The sequence below is a fragment of the Neodiprion pinetum genome, chromosome 2 (genome assembly GCF_021155775.2).
Source record: "Neodiprion pinetum isolate iyNeoPine1 chromosome 2, iyNeoPine1.2, whole genome shotgun sequence".
In the NCBI taxonomy this organism is placed as follows: domain Eukaryota; kingdom Metazoa; phylum Arthropoda; class Insecta; order Hymenoptera; family Diprionidae; genus Neodiprion; species Neodiprion pinetum.
Window position 1 is genome coordinate 4,263,397 of NC_060233.1, and position 16,411 is coordinate 4,279,807.

General features: G+C 36.3%; 1 protein-coding gene across 5 annotated transcripts in view; it reads left to right on the plus strand.

The window, feature by feature from the left end:
* The window catches only part of LOC124211042 (WD repeat-containing protein 47), a 105,000-nt gene that overhangs the window by 51,460 nt on the left and 37,129 nt on the right, over positions 1–16,411 (plus strand). The window lies entirely within an intron of this gene.

The window sequence follows — 16,411 nt, forward strand, 5'->3', positions numbered from 1 at the left end:
TACGACGTTCAATTATAAATGGACGTACTGTTTTTTCCTCGCACGTATATCGCGTCCGTTAACAACAAACCGCGACACACTTTTGTGCGTACGTTACATGTGATAATATCGTCGATGCTAGTGCAGAGATCGCCGGGGTTAAGATTTCGAAACGTGACAATTATACGCGTATAGAGACGGGAGTCAACGATCCTTCTACGATCGGTACGTCACAATTTACGATAGCTTTGGATACGCGTTGTAAAGAAATGCGTTGAGAAATACGTCGTGTAAAAGATATGAGTGAAAAAAGAAAAAAGAAAAGTAATATGAAAAAATCGTGCACGCAAAATTGGGTCGACGTTTTTACACTTCTTCTTCACGGAGCATTTGCAGTTCTTATCTTTATTATTATATACAGCGTGAGGGAAATGCAGTCGAAGAGTTTATTCAATGCATTTGTATCTTTACGAGTTATATGCCGACCTCTTATTCGATAATTTTTATTGCACAGACCGCGCAGTTGTACTTATATTAAAAAAACTTGTGTTTTATCACTCGACGATGATTTTTTTACTTCGAAATTGGATGTGGAAGGTTTAGTTGAAACGTAGAAGTGCGGAGGAGAAATTGAACACCACGCTCCTTACCACAATTACCGTAATAATTGATCCTCATTGATAATTACTACTCAATTTATTACACCGTCTGTTATAATTGGTATAACGAACAGTAATCGTCGACCTCGTTACATTCATGATCTAGTTTCGTATACCTTGTCATCGGATTATCATCGTTCGATTTACCCTCTTTGTATCTAAAGTACAAACTGCAAATTGCGGTGCAATTAAATCGACGAGTCATCATTCTCGATGTAAATTATGTGCCTAATATAGGCGTGGATTACTCGTGTTTAAAAAAATAAAACATCCAACGTATCGTGAGTTCGATAACTATTTTTGGATGAAAGATAATACAGAATATGTGCTTTTAGTCTCGGATGACTAACTGCGATAACGAAAAACTTTTTTTCTTCTTTATCTCCGCGTGATGTATTGCTGAAAGTATGTGCAACACATTTTCAACTATGTAAACACGTACAGGAATTTAAGATTGGGGATAAATATTTTGACAGCTTGTCTCTTTCATTTACTTCTACTTGTAATGCTGCACGTTCACATATTTCAGGAAATTTTAAGAATAACCAGAACTGCGCAAGTGCAAGTTACTTATACGAATAGAAAGGGGAAATTTGTTTTTCATAATTTGTAAATTGGCACTTTTGTTGATAGAAAAAAAAAAGGATTTTTTAAAGAATTTTTCTAGGTGTTTTCAAAATTGATTTACGTTTTCAATTGCGTCGATTTAATTTAAATTCATCAATAGCAACTTGTTAACAATTTTTCAACGCATTTATAACCGATTTGGACTCGAAGGTTGAATTGTTTCTAAGAATGGATGCAATGATTCGATTCGCTGTACATATTAGGAAACTAGCGAAACACCGACAAAGGAAAAATAGACTTGCTTTTCAAACGCATCCAGAGAAGTATTAACGTTTTATTTCTAACTTTAACGTTATACTTTACGTTAAATCGTATTATTTGGCTGTGATGACGAATGAAATGATGAATGACACTTCAACAGCTTAATTTCGTTAGAATTTGAAATAATTAATTTCGTTTTTCTTGTGTAAAATGAATCGCCGGAAATTCCTACTTACCGTGCAAAGACTCGGTCATGGTTGTTTTCCCTATTCAGTTCGTTTTTTCCTGAGGTGAGTTACAATTCCGCAGCATTGATAATCAAATGAGGCCAAACTGCGATTACTTATTTGCAAATAACTTACGTCATATATATTTCATCTCCTTGAATTCTTCTTGGATTTTCCTTGTAAAGAATATTCTTGATGCAAATCCCTACATTACCGGCACAGCCGGGCAAAAGCTGAGACACAAACCTTTATATAGCTTTTTTCTGCAGGTTCGATAATTAATTAAATCAGGCCGAACCGCGATTGCTTATTTGCGAAAAAATCACGTGATATATTTTTCATCTCCTTGAATTCTCCTTAGATTTTCCTTCTAAATAATATTCTTGGTACAAATTCCTACGTTACCCGGCGCAACCGGGTAAAAGCCCAGACACAAACCTTTTTCTAGAACGTTTGAGGGTAGGAGTTACCCCCGCTCTGGCTGACTTTATCGATCATCGGAAAAAATTTTCCGAATTACGCTCTACGTTACCATAGTTTTTATTCTCATTAGATACAGTTCCCGAGATTTACGCTCAGCTTTTTACCCTCATTGAAAAAAATCCCTCAGCATTGCAAAAAGCTCACGTCACATAATTTGCATCTCGTTGAATTCTTCTTAGATTTTTCATCTAAAGAATATTTCATCCAAACGTTTGTCTGACTAATTATTAACGCGTTATAATTTACAAAGGCATGCATCCTTCTTTTTTAAACTACAAAAAGAGGTAGGGAAATTTTCCAAAGAATTTTGAATAACTTATTGTTTTGATTAATATAAGTACATACATATTATGAATATACGTGTTACATCGGTGATAAATTGTACGGTTGAAGCCCACACGAAAATATCGAGAAAAGGAGATGAAAAAATGCCAGCGCACGTAAACGTTCGATCATCACTTTAATAATAACGACTGACGCTGTATCGTTTTTTTTTTTTTTTTCTTTTTTTTTGCATTTGTAAGTATAATTTTTCAAGACGCGCATTATTCTGCCATTCATTAATTAAAGTGGTAAAAATTTTGCAATCTCGCGATTATTATGCATGCGTAACGAAAATACTTCATTACGCGCAGCATGTTTATTCAATCATCGTTATTGTCATACATATTTTAACTGCAGATTACGCGTTCTGTTGATTATTTTTAGAGCCCTAAAATGGCAAGTATATATGTGGGTGCAGGATCGAATGGCGTCGTTGATTATTATTCAAAGCTTCGACTGCTAATCACCGGCTTTTAATCCAATCATCTTCTAGTTTCATGATGAATATGAATAAAAAGATTTTATTCGAATAGCTCGGAATCTGTGGGCATCATCGGTGATGATTATAGGTGACGGTTATACGTATCTAGTTTGTAAAACCGTAATTAATAAAATTCAGCTCTGTGTTCTTGAGTATAAAAAAATTCAATCTGTGGGCGCGCGATTTTTGCAATATTTAATGTCTTGTGCACTTTTTAATATCCCCGCATCAATTAAATATCACCGAAACTACGTTCTAATATATTTTTCATAAAAAAAAAAATTCACCAACGTCTGTAATATAAATTAAATTTCGAGTATAATAATTCAAGAAATTTCACTCATCTCCGTAATCTGTACTTATTCCGATTTTCTTTTTCCGCTGCATCTGTCTTGTCGATGCGCGTAAAACGAAACGTGTATTCGAAATCCTTCGGGAATAATAAATTTTCTCTTCAATTCTTCGAATCTTTAACTTAAATTCAAATCACCAAGGAAATATAAATTGTATATCAAATTCTGCGCAATGAAAAAATTTTACTCCCCGTTTCTAAATAATATGTTTAATCTTTAAAGATCGTTGCGAACGTATACGTTCAACGCATTTCCAATTATACCAAGTTTTTTTTTTTTTTTTTGCTTTCTTACTTTTTTTTTCTTCTTTTTTTTCTTTTTCTTTACTCCACTCCGGCCGTTTGTTCGGTTATTGAATTACACACCTTAGATATAATAACCAGGCGTTGGTTTTCCACCCACGCGGCGGTCGCGCTTCGCCGCCGGTTCACCTTGGCAAGACGATACGACTGTATTCATAAACTCGTATGCGTTACAAAGACGCAAAAGAAAAAAACAACAACAATCATTCAAAAACAGAATTTTTATAAATCCAGCAGAACTGTTTGAAAAAATATTCAAAATACAATGTGAAACGAAAATCGCGATCAGTTTGATCAGGTATTTGTGATTATTTTGAAAGAAACGTTCGTAATTTGATTACAATTACAGTTCATTGTTACGTTTCAATTTTTCATACGCATAGCAAGGATTATAATACCGTGCAATTTATTCTTTCGTTAGTTTTACTCTTATAACGTTTACGTCATATTTAATGTATGAGATATCCCGATTTCTTTACCGGATTCTTATATTTTGCACGCAATCGGCGCTGGACTTTGCATTTTCGAAATGATATTTTGCAACACGCTTTCTGTCCGGGAAATCGCCACAGATAATTACGCATTCGAATGTCACGTAAATCGTAAAGTTTCCTGCCGGTGACACACAAGTGTTGAAATAAGTTATACGGATATTGGAAAATTGGAAAAATCTAGTTAACGGTAATTTGTTTTCCCGCAGGTTTGTTGTGGAAAATATTTAAAATAACCGAATTACTTTCGTTCACCGATCGATTCAAAGTCGTATATAAAATCACACGATCTTCGCTTTGGCCACGTGTGATTTGACGGTTAATTATCAATGCGACGCGTGCGACGTTTCACGACGTTCTTTTCTGGTATCTATCTTAGACTTTTGGTTATACGGGTATAGCTACGTGATGGGAATGACGAATCGTTGTGTTAGACACACGCGAGCGTCAGTCCATCAATGATTTGTCGGTTGAGTAAAATATAATCTAAGCGAAGCTCTCTCAGAGTTTGCAATTAATTAAGCACACCCACCTCTTACGGTAATTCCGTTTTTTTACTTGCCGTTTAAGCTGATTAGCCGTGCAAGGGGATTTATTATTTTCCTACACGTCAATCTGTCCGTTGATAGGGAGAAAAAAGAAACTCTTCCCTTTTTCCTGGCCACGATCATTGAGCTAAAAATAATCGAACAAGATTCGATTGAATCGGTAAAAATTAATCGATTTATCGATTGTTTTTTTTTTACGGTGCATTTGAACCCAAATTTGAGTAAATTTGAAAAAAAAGTCTTGAAGATGAAAAACATATGAAGGAAAAAAAGAACAACAATAACAAAAACACCGACAACAACACCAGTCACTGCGCAGATGAAATAAAATTTATGAATGCCGATCTAGATTTTTAGGTTGCTAAAATAACTATTATAACTTTTGAATAATTTACGATGCGATGGAATTCTCGACTCCGATCTGTCACCCGTTTATATATTCATTGCGGAATATAAGTTGATCAAAACTCGGTTAAACGTATTCGTGTGAAAAATAACAACAAGACAAAAAAAAAATATATATATATATATATACAAAATATAAAAAATTGAGAATGCGAAAAATTCTTCAATTTATAGATGTATGCATTACCTACATGTAGGCCACTTAATCGGAGTTGCTCGAGACTAGAAATACCGTTCCAATAAATTGCAAACCGCAATGATTACAGAAGATCGTCAGGTATGCGCCAGACGTCGGTCAAGTAGGTATCTACTTTACACATCAACCGGATAGTTGGAAAATAATCGAATCTCCGAGAATGTTGTTTTCTTGTTTTATTCGTTTTTTTTTTTTTTTTTGTTTACAACGTTATATCCGATGTAACGTGCCATGCAGAAAGAAGCAAGATTAAACGGTAATGAATCAAATTAAGAATCAAGAAAAATCCTTCATCTTTCACAAAGAAAAATTTCACTCCGATCGATCGGTGAAAGAAAATGAGTACGGAAGTGAAATCGCAATTGAATATTTAAATTGTCCTTACGACCTTGGACCTCGAGGCCTCGATTAAACGTGATGCACCGAGAGAAATTTTTAGTTCCGGTTACCGCTCGGTTCTTAAATATTTTTATTTTTTACCAGAATCGACAAAATACAGTTCTAGGTAGAAAATGAAAATTAGCTTTCCAGTATCCGTTACTATTCTTTCTCGTTACGATCGCCGTTGCTATATTTTCTTGCAACTGTTGCGAAAATTTAACAACAATATTCGAACAGTTTTTCTAACGACACCTGTTTTACTCAACTTTTTCTTCATTTTCCTTTGCCTTGTTCACTTTTTCACCTTATAATTCAACGGGGACGGTGTCGGTAAGGGGGGGGGGGGGGGGGGGAAGACGGCAGCATAAATGACGAGTAAGGAAAATAAAAAAAATGTCTAACGGTCCGCACCGAGCCGCAGTTAGAATACGTACTCGGTCGAATCGGTAACGCGTTCACGTTATTTCACGGGGACCTACGGGTGTAATGCACTTATACCTTACAGGTTATAACATGCATATTGTACATACCTTGTACATATGTGCGAAGTTATAAGCGCAGGCATGTAGGATGCTCGGATAATCGAGGCGAAAGACAGTCTTTAGGCATTCCGTGATCCGTGACATTCTGCCATTTATATGTACGTGTTTATGTGTGTATGTGTGGGTAGGCATGCGAATGCTGATTTCTAATCGCGAAGACAATGTCTACATCGTGATCAGTTTCATTCGCGAATTGAATTACGTTCAACGCGCGAAGAGAAGAAAGAGATGAAATTTTACTGGAAATTTCAGGGAAAAAAAAGGAGGGACGCGTCAGGGATTTTGGTTGAAAAAATGGCAAATTTTAATCTGGACACAGTGGTTTCACAGATTCTACAGTAAATTCTTAATTTTGCAAAGTATATTTTATCAAAAAACCTGATGTGTCCCACTTTTTTCCCTGTAGTTTTTAGCAAAATCTTCTTCTGCTTATACACTCCGTGCGTATCACAGAGAATTAAATTGTATTATATGTTTGCAAGTTTTTCACAACCTTCAATATTAATTATTTCAATTATATATTCAATGATTCTTTCCTTTTCATTTTCCGTTTAAGAAAATTAATGCAATTATTTTCTTAGGATTGAATTACATTTTTTTTTTTTTTTTACCTCTCTTTACTCGAGCGCAAATTTATTTTTGCTACGATTAGAAACTGTAATAGTTTTAGAACTTATACGTTAAGAAAAATTTATCCTTCTCATTATATTAATACATATTTACAATTTCGATTTAAACGGTGTATAATATAATTTTACGGATATGTGAAATTTTTAAAAATAAATTACTAATCACTTGCGATTGCCTAATTTATAATCGTTGAAATTTTTTATTTTATTTTTTTTCACTCATTCAGAGAAAATATCCAGGGATTAAAATAATTAATTGACGGAGTTTGAATGGAAGGAAATTTTTTCAACTAGTGTTATACTCGAGAACGAAACATTTGAAAAAGGGGAAAGAATTTACCCTAGAAAATTGTTTCATGTTCACCGCACTCGAATTTCGGTATCAGGTTACGCTTTATACATATACCTAATACATGTATGTGGGTACGTATAAATTTGTGAAAGTGTCACCGATGTGCGAAATCGGTTTTTTTGCGGTTTATTCAATTGCACGAATGCGAATGCCGACGACGTTCGCGTGTCCCACTTGGCTGCAGCCAGTTAAACGACATATATATATAATACATATATATGTATATTAGACTGCCTCAAAAAAGAAAAACGAAAACTATATTTTTTATTTTTTTATTTTTTTGTCGATCTCCCACTTCGCGAAATCACAGTTTTTAACATAATATTGAACCTTGTGAAAGGAAATCAACGTGGGAATTTATTAAGCGATGCTGTATCGAGATTTTGTATTCGTCATTTAATTAACATGTAAGAAATCAAATTCTGATAACCGTTTTTTTTTTTTATAAAAGGGACGGAACTCTGTACGGTAGCATTTGAAAACTTATATGTTTTCTTCGAATTGGTGCGTTGTAGAAAATTTTCATTGCCGCACGATTTTCAAGATATTCAACGTTGTGTAAGATCTGGTTTTTCACCTTTTCGAAAAATGAGTATCTACGATAAATTTCCAGCTTCGTCAACGACTAAATACTATTTTTTAAGGATCAAAATCTGACGCACGGAAATTTTTAATGTGAAAATAGTATTTATCAGAACAAAATATTTTTTTTTCTACACGAAAAATTAGGTAGGTAGAAAATGAAAATTAGTTTTCTAGCTGTTACCGGAAAGTCTTGTATCCGTTATTATTCTTTCTCATTACGTTCACCGTTGCTATATTTTCTTGCTACTGTTGCAAAAATTTAACGCTCGCGCAACGATAAATTGACGTTAAAGCCTCGTTTAACTAAAAAAGTAGAGTAAACCTCAGAAACTGATTCTGCGTTGCGATAACCAAAAAAGGATCGACGATAACGCAAAATGATTAGGCGTGCCTCGTTTTTCGTAATTCCAACAATATTCGAACAGTTTTTTTTAACGATACCCGTTTTACTCAATTTTTCTAGTTACTGTAAAAAATGAAATTTTTCTCAGTGTTGTTATTTATCATTAAACCGCTGTATATATGTTATATATATATATACATTTTATACTCAAGTTTTATTTTTGTTTTTTCTATGTTTATTCCTCGAAATTTCTTTCTACACTTACGTACACGATATTATCATAAAACACTGCTAATCGTTCTACCACCGTCCAGATAATTAGCAAGTAACGAAGCCGTGTTTTCATGCGTATAAAGCATGCGTCGGATTACCGCGATAAGGCAAAACAACGCATTACGCAATTCGGTAACATCAATGGACGGCTTTGTGTTATTACGGCCGTGTATTCCGGGAATAGATAAAGAAAAATAAAATAAGTAAACCGTGAAAAAATATAGACTACGCTTTATTTATTTTTTTCCTAATCCCACGTTAATCCCGTCATCATTCACGTGGGAATAATTATTATTTAACGTAGGTCATACGCACAGTGTAGTCAATTTTACGATAGGTTTTACAATTATGTACATGTAATACGTATACGGTTTTTGTTAAAAGTGTGCCTCGAAATTATTTTTACGATCGTGCAATCAATATGTGAATTTAATGTGTATAGTCTTTTTTTTTTTTTTTTTTTTTTTTATTGATTCGTTTTTCGTTTTTATTACTTTTCGAAGCTTTTTCAAATTTATGTGTTTGCCATTCAGCAGACTAATTTGGATTTATAGGATAACCGGCGATTCGTTCTCAGGAAAGCGATGAAACTTGTCTAATCGCTAAGTAGGAAGAAAGAAAAGAAGAAAAAACAGAAGTGTTAATAGCATAATTTGGCAAGAATTTTTCACTGCCGGAGATATTTAATTTAATTACAATTTCGATTTCCGATATTCTTCTTTTCTACTATTCCTAAAAAATTTTCTAAACGCGATTAATCGAGCTAAATGTATGTTTTATTTTTTAATCTTCAATGACGAAATTTGAAAACGGTCTAGATAAAAGCGAAATAATATCTTCTTTCATAGAATTACATTTGACTTTCTCTACGATTTTATTAAATACACCATTGAATTTTTTTAATCAAATTTTGCGAACGTACGTATATAAAAATATATACCGAGACAATCTCTTGAAACTCGAAAATGAACCGCGCATGCGCGAGTTTTATCGGCTGTTCGTGCAGGCTGGCCAACCCGAGTTTTCAGCTGTCAAACTCTTTCTGCCGGCGACGCGGTTGATACGAATTTTCGAGGTTAGAATCTCGAATAATCGAGGCTGTGACTCGGAAATGTTTGGGAAGCATTTGTTACCGGGTCGAAAAGTTGATTCTTCAAAGAACGGTCGGAATTTAACGCTTGCGCTCTTTGAAAATTCGAAACGTCCACATTTTGCGTAGGTTGGCCCGCCTGCATCGCGGACAAGAATATCGCTGCGGGAAGATTTCGCCGACCAATGAGATTGAATTATTTGGCGCATGCGCGGTTGATTTTCGAGTTTCAAGAGATTGTCTCGGTATATATTACATAAAATTCTATAACTTCCTCACCTTATCTAGGTAATAAATAAAATTCATATTCAAGTAGCGTGTTCGTTTCTTACGGTACTTCATAAAAAAAAAAAAAAAATATTACCATAATATTCTTGTCGATTTTCAAAGTATGCGTTTAGTTTGTTCATGACAAACAGCTGGATGGTGATGATCGTCGCGCGGCTGCTCAAGTTTATGATCTATCACGTACGTACGTAAATATACATACATTCGTAACTAATGACGATATCGCTAGCCCATATAAACTATGCCCATATAAGTGTGTATATACATGTATATACGTATGCCTAGATGTAATAGCACGTGAGGCTGTATTACTCATCGCCAAACGTGTCCATATTATACACACACAGTCGACCTTGGCGAAAATTTTCAGGTGAGAAGATCTATATATGGTTATTAGCTTCGCCAATTTTATCTCTTGTTATTGACACGGACTTTTAAACGCGATTAGCGTATCTCCATTACTTTTTGCGTAACAACTTCCGGCAACACGAAAAGCTTTGAAATGACGTTGCAAGACGTAATTTAACGATGAATATCTTAATCAGCGATCGACGATTCGCTTTGTAATTAAATCAAATGACCGCGCTACGAAAAAAATAATAATGATAATACTAGTTCAAAGGTCCACATTTTCGTATCCGAATTAGATTGATAAATAACCAGATAAATTAAAATTGGATGTTTTTTTTTTCTTGTTTTTTAATGTGTAAGAACGTGATCTATCTATCTATGATCCAGATCTAATCTGTGTGTTCGTAGATCGGAGTCTTGGGTCGTTATACAAACCTCTCGATCAGCTCTGACACATCTTGAAACCATCTAAACTATAATGCTCGTACACGTGTCTGTAAATGTATTCTATAATCCCGCATATTTTTACTCATCACGATTGTTGCTCGTGGACGTTTGTTATACAGTTATTCACATTTTTACACTGATATTTATCCTCCGTCGGTGGACGATATAAAGCCATAAGCTTGACCTAATATGGCGTCCCCAGTTCCAGAGGAGGACAACCAGCTCAATGATCAAAGCTTGTGAGATCGAGACGCGGGGCGGGGATTCCCAGAGTGTGTGGCGGCAGCGGCACCAGCATAAGCAGTTGAGCTGTATGTTTTAACTCTTTACTTACTCCGTTGCTCGAGCAGATCGAGTTGGGCTCTTTGCCGCAGCGATCTAGACGCGTCAGGGTTCTCTCACTTGGCTCGAGGATACACCGAGTTAGTTGTGCTTCGTCGGTTCTTGTTGGCGGCTCATTGCCCGATCTCGCTTCACGTGTCCGACATCGTTGGTTGTCAGGTTGCCTCCCGAAATCGCGACGCGTTGTTGGATTTCGAATTTTAATCGCAGTGGTCTTCTAGTCATTGCGAAACGCGAGACTATTGTAACCATGACCACACAGTGATTGTCACAACGAAGTTGTGATCAGTGAAACGTGGACTGTCCTCTGAACCTGAAACCCAGACTACGAAGTATTCAAATTATGTCGTCATCGGCGAATCCTCAGGCTGCGATCAAACGTCTCGAGGCGTTATTCAGGGAGGTGAAATTGGAACAGGACAATGCGAATGGTGCTGGTAGTGGTGGTGGTGGTGGTGGTGACCTGCGGATTACAGTTGAGAAAAAGGTCAGTAGATGTTGTGACGTTCATGGGAAAAATGCGAAGGAGAATTGCGCCGTTGGTCGGAGGAGCTCGCTGGGCAGTATTCTGATGCATCAGCATCCGGGAACCAGAAGCATCCACAGAAAGGAGAGTCTGACAGGATCGACGAGCGTTCCGTTGAGCAGACAGGAATTTCATCCCTCGTCGTTTCCAAACACTCTTCGTCGAAATCCCCTCGGCGCTTCAATGGGATCCATAAATTCAAGCCGGAGAGAACCGCACTCTGTTTACGGTTCGAACACCATCGGAGGTACGGGACTGCGACGTGATCCGATCGGTAGGTCGATGGGATGCCTGAAGAAGGACACCACCTCCAACTACAACAGTCCTCTGCGTCGGGATTACGTAGCAAAGTCAATGACCAGTCTCCAGAAGCCACCAACGTCGGTTGGAAACTCGAACGGTAACCTTAAGAGCCTTTTCGGCAACTCTCAGGGCAGTTTGTTCAGGACACCGTTAGCAAATGGGAACCTCAAGAGCTGCATCGCCGGATCGAACGGCAGTCTCAGAGGCAATCTGAACGTCACTCTCAGACCCGACAACACTCGGGGTGTTGGGTTCAATGGGAACTTGAGGAAAGACGTACCGTCTAGGCGAGAGACTTTGAACAACTCTCTTAACGCCAACAGACGCGGTTCTTTCGATCGGAGAAGGTTCTCCACCGATTCGCTCGAGAACTTGAAGAGAAACTCGTGGGACACGGGACGTAGAGGATCTTCCGGATCATCCGGAGGATGGGACGATCCCATTTGGGAGGAGGAGTGTGTCAACAACAACTTATCGGAGAAGGTAGGAGTCCCGGGATTAGATCAGGTTTTGATCGGTTTCTTACCGTCCGTAAACGGTGGGTACACCTTGCTCGCTCCCTCCGAGATAATGATCCATGGGAGTGTAAGTTAGGTATGCATCCATGTTCGCGTACAACAACGTGCAGCTGCTGCTCTCAACGGCTAGGTCAGCCACGTTTCCTTCCAAGGAATTCAAACGTGTGTTCGTACTCTACGCATACGACGTTGAGAGACTCGCGTTCTCGTGTCGCATTCACGCCAATCGTTACTCATGAGACTCCCTAGGAGTCGCCGCCTTTCGCAACACGTTCGTGACTAACCGGAGTCGTGCAATGTCTTCGACCATATGACCGCCATCCGTTCAGGACACAACCGGCTGACCATGCCATGCACGGTGATTCAATGACGTCATTTCAGACATCGCCAAATGTTCCTACACTTGGTATTCGAGTATATAATATTCGACGATTTCTCGGTACTGTGAATTTTTTTTTCCGTCAAGTTTCCGAAACTTCTTCACTTTATATACAATGAAACGTGAAAGACTTACTTCAGAGCATATTATGAAGTTGACTATATTATGTATATGAATTTTGTCCTCACGTTGATTTTTCATCTTGTCGTTGGATTTCAATCACTTGGGTACGGATCGTCTCAAAAATGGGTTTCAGAGAGCGGAATTCCTTTATTTATTTATTTATTTATTTTTTTTTTTTGAGGTAAGATTCCTCTTGGTACATAAAATGGTGTGACGTTGTTTTTGATGGGCCATGCTTGTTTTTTTTACGTAATATGAGGTACTTATTGTTCGTACTCGCATCAGCGATGAACGCATGCTTGGTCAAATATTGTCTCTCGCGTTTTCGTATGTCATTTACTCTCTAATCCCTCCACGTATCTATCTTTCTCTCTCTCTCTCTCTCTCTCTCTCTCTCTCTCTCTCTCTCTCTTTCTCTCTCTTTCTCTCTCTTTCTCTCTCCTCTTCCATTCTCAGTCACAATTCTAATTTATAGAGACCTTCACCCGGTACAACGGTGTAACGAATGTTCGTTTATCCTTATGTTTTATCGTTATTTTTAGAAAGGTGAATGTTGATTTTCTTTTTCTTTTTTTTCTCTCTCTCTCTCTCTTATTTTTCGTTTTCTCGACCGGTCACAGATCGAAAATAGCCGGGTGATCGCATCTCGAGCGTGATTCTTCATTCATGTATTTGGTGTGTAATATTTGCTTTTGGTTCCTTTTTTCGCCGTACGATATACGCGGTTATTATCATTATCGATTTATCACATCATTCGTTACAACATTTACATATGTACGCCTATAAAACACAGACGATATATCACGTTACTTTTCTTCTTTCGTCACATTTATCGTGGACGCAAAAATTAAAAAATTTTCGTGTTTTAGAACAAACGTGGAAAATAAAAAGCTGTTGTTTTTTTTTTTTTCCTCCAAGTTTCTTTTCCTCTTTCTCTTCCGATCGTGTGTTAAATTCGCGTGCCGCTGACTCGAGGTAAAAACTGATTTCCAATGCGACACACGTATAATCTCGTTTCTTTCTTCCGTGTCAATATTCTACACTTATATCTTGTACATATGTATACGTATACAATATGCGTGGATTCGCAGTTTGCGCCTGACTTTCGTAGGCTGACATTCGCTTTTACATACGCATAGGTAAACACGTACGTACGTACCTTATACACCTTACGCATGAACGTGTAATGAATAAATTTTGTCTCTGTTTCATCGATATTACACATCGACAGTTTCATAATTCGACAATAATATACCACGTGCATGTATATTTTATGACGATTATATTGAGTCTGGAAGTTGCGATTTTACATTAATATAATAATACAGAAATAATTTCAGAGAGACGGTTCAATTTTCTGCGCGCAAACTTTATGTTTACATGTATGAATAATATTTCCGCGTATATTATAAACAAGGCATTACGTATACAAGATTTTCCGCCCACACACGTGGATCTAGATATGGCGGTACTGTTTCGGCAGAATTCTTCAAAAGGCGCAGAAGGAGAGGAATAAAAAAAAAAACGCAGATCGCGAAAAAGTGCAAGAAATCGTGAGAGAGAGAGAGAAAGAGAGAGAGAGAAAGAGAGAATAGAAAAAACTGGTATTGATAAAAAATGTGACTAGCAAATATGTTATATCCGTGCGTCATTCTTTTATATACACATGATGTATTATATATATATATATATGTATATATATACGATCGGTGTATTTACGGTCATTATGCAAATCGTTGATGTTCGTTCATGCGATGAATTCTTTCTTTTAACTAATCGCTATTATTGTATCATGTATGATTTATCACCGATGGAAACGAACGCACGATTCGCACACGTCGTAAGAATTTTCACGGCTGTTCTTAACAGAAATTTGGAATGCTAGAATTTGAAGAAAAAAAAAAAAAAAATTAAAAAATTTAAAAAATGTCAAACACCGAGTGAAGTATTTTTATTTTTTTCGCGAACAATTCGGAGGAATTCACATGCCGTGAATTGAAGTACAGTTTTGACATTTTGCATAAACGTATAACGCTTAAATGTATCAGTGCGTTTAACTATTATGTTATACGTCACGTAGGCGTAACAACGAGACAGATTCTGTGTCAAATAGTTAGAAAGCATCGTTGCGTGTTTCTCTCCTTTGTGACACAGGCATTGTAACGTTATTGCTGACTTTGAATGATTCTTTTTTTTTTTTTTTATTATTTTCATCCTTTCAAGTTTCTTCTCGTTTTTACACAATATTCGATTCACATTTCACCCTGCATAAGTTGGCAATGTTCTCGTTTCACAAGATAATATTTCATCGATTTTTACACTAGCTATTCTTATCATAAATTATCTATTTTTAAATCGTACGTGCTGGTTCAGAGTTTGGATTTTTTTTTCTTTTTTTTTTCTGCTGCTTTCTTTTAGACGATTTTTTTCGTTGTTGCTTTTGCTTGACAAAGTATCATTCACACACCCACATATATATACATATATATATATACACAGACACACACGGTTTCATCCCCGTTCTAACGATTGTTGCAGTCTCTTTTTAAACTTCCTCTTGTTATTCTTTTACTTTTAAAATGATGAAAAGTGTGTCGCATTCCTTGGTATGGTATATGTATGTAATCTGTGGCACCGGTTAACGAACCCCCGATCACCAAACACACGGTTGTTTGTATTCTATATAATGTATACCGTAAGTTTTCTTTTTTACTAGCCTATCGCACTGTATATAATAGATACATCGCGTGGGTTGAATAGCTTAAAGCCAGTCCCTTCCCTCTATTGAGTGCTCTCTCGTAAACGATTTAAAGAACCGGTAAAAAGAAAAAGGGGGAAAAAAAAAAAAATATCATCGAACAGGAAACAAAAAGTCTGATGCAGTATCGATAATCTTAACGGTTCATCTCGAATATATTATATATATATATATATATATATATATACACATTATACGTATACTTTGAACACATGTGAATGTGTGTATAATATGATATAATTGATGTACACAATGCAGACTTTTATTATTATCCATTCTTTTTTCACTGTCTATTTTTACTATGAATAATTGAAGATTTTTGAGTGCGTGGAATTTTTATAAAAATTTATAATTAAATCAATCGATGCATGTATAAACGAAATGAAGTTTGAAAAGAATTTGCAAATTTTGCATTGCATTTAACCCTTTTAGTCACACGTTATTCTGTGGTTTTTTGGCTCGCTGATTACGAATCTGAAATCAAATTACAAAAATTCGAGATGTCGGATCCAATATGGCGAACGAAAATTTCAAATTCGATCTAATACGGTCAAAAAACTCTGCCCAGTGGTTTTTGGAGTCGCTGATTGGATTCGACACACTGAATTTTAAAAATCTGATTTCAGATTCGCAATCAGCGACCCAAAAACTTGTAATTTATGTAAAATGTGTAGGTACGCGTATAGAGGGGTAGCCTTTTCGGAAAACTAATTATTCCTTCGATATTCACGATTGTTTTTCAATCAATTTGTTACTAACAATAGCAATTCCCATTGTATCGCAATAATTACTCTCGACTGTTGAAAATTTATTAGCATACTATCATAAATATACAAAAAAACAAAAAAAAAAATGACGTATTAACCTAATTTCGTAGGCTGCCTAGGATCTGGGAAAAATTTTAT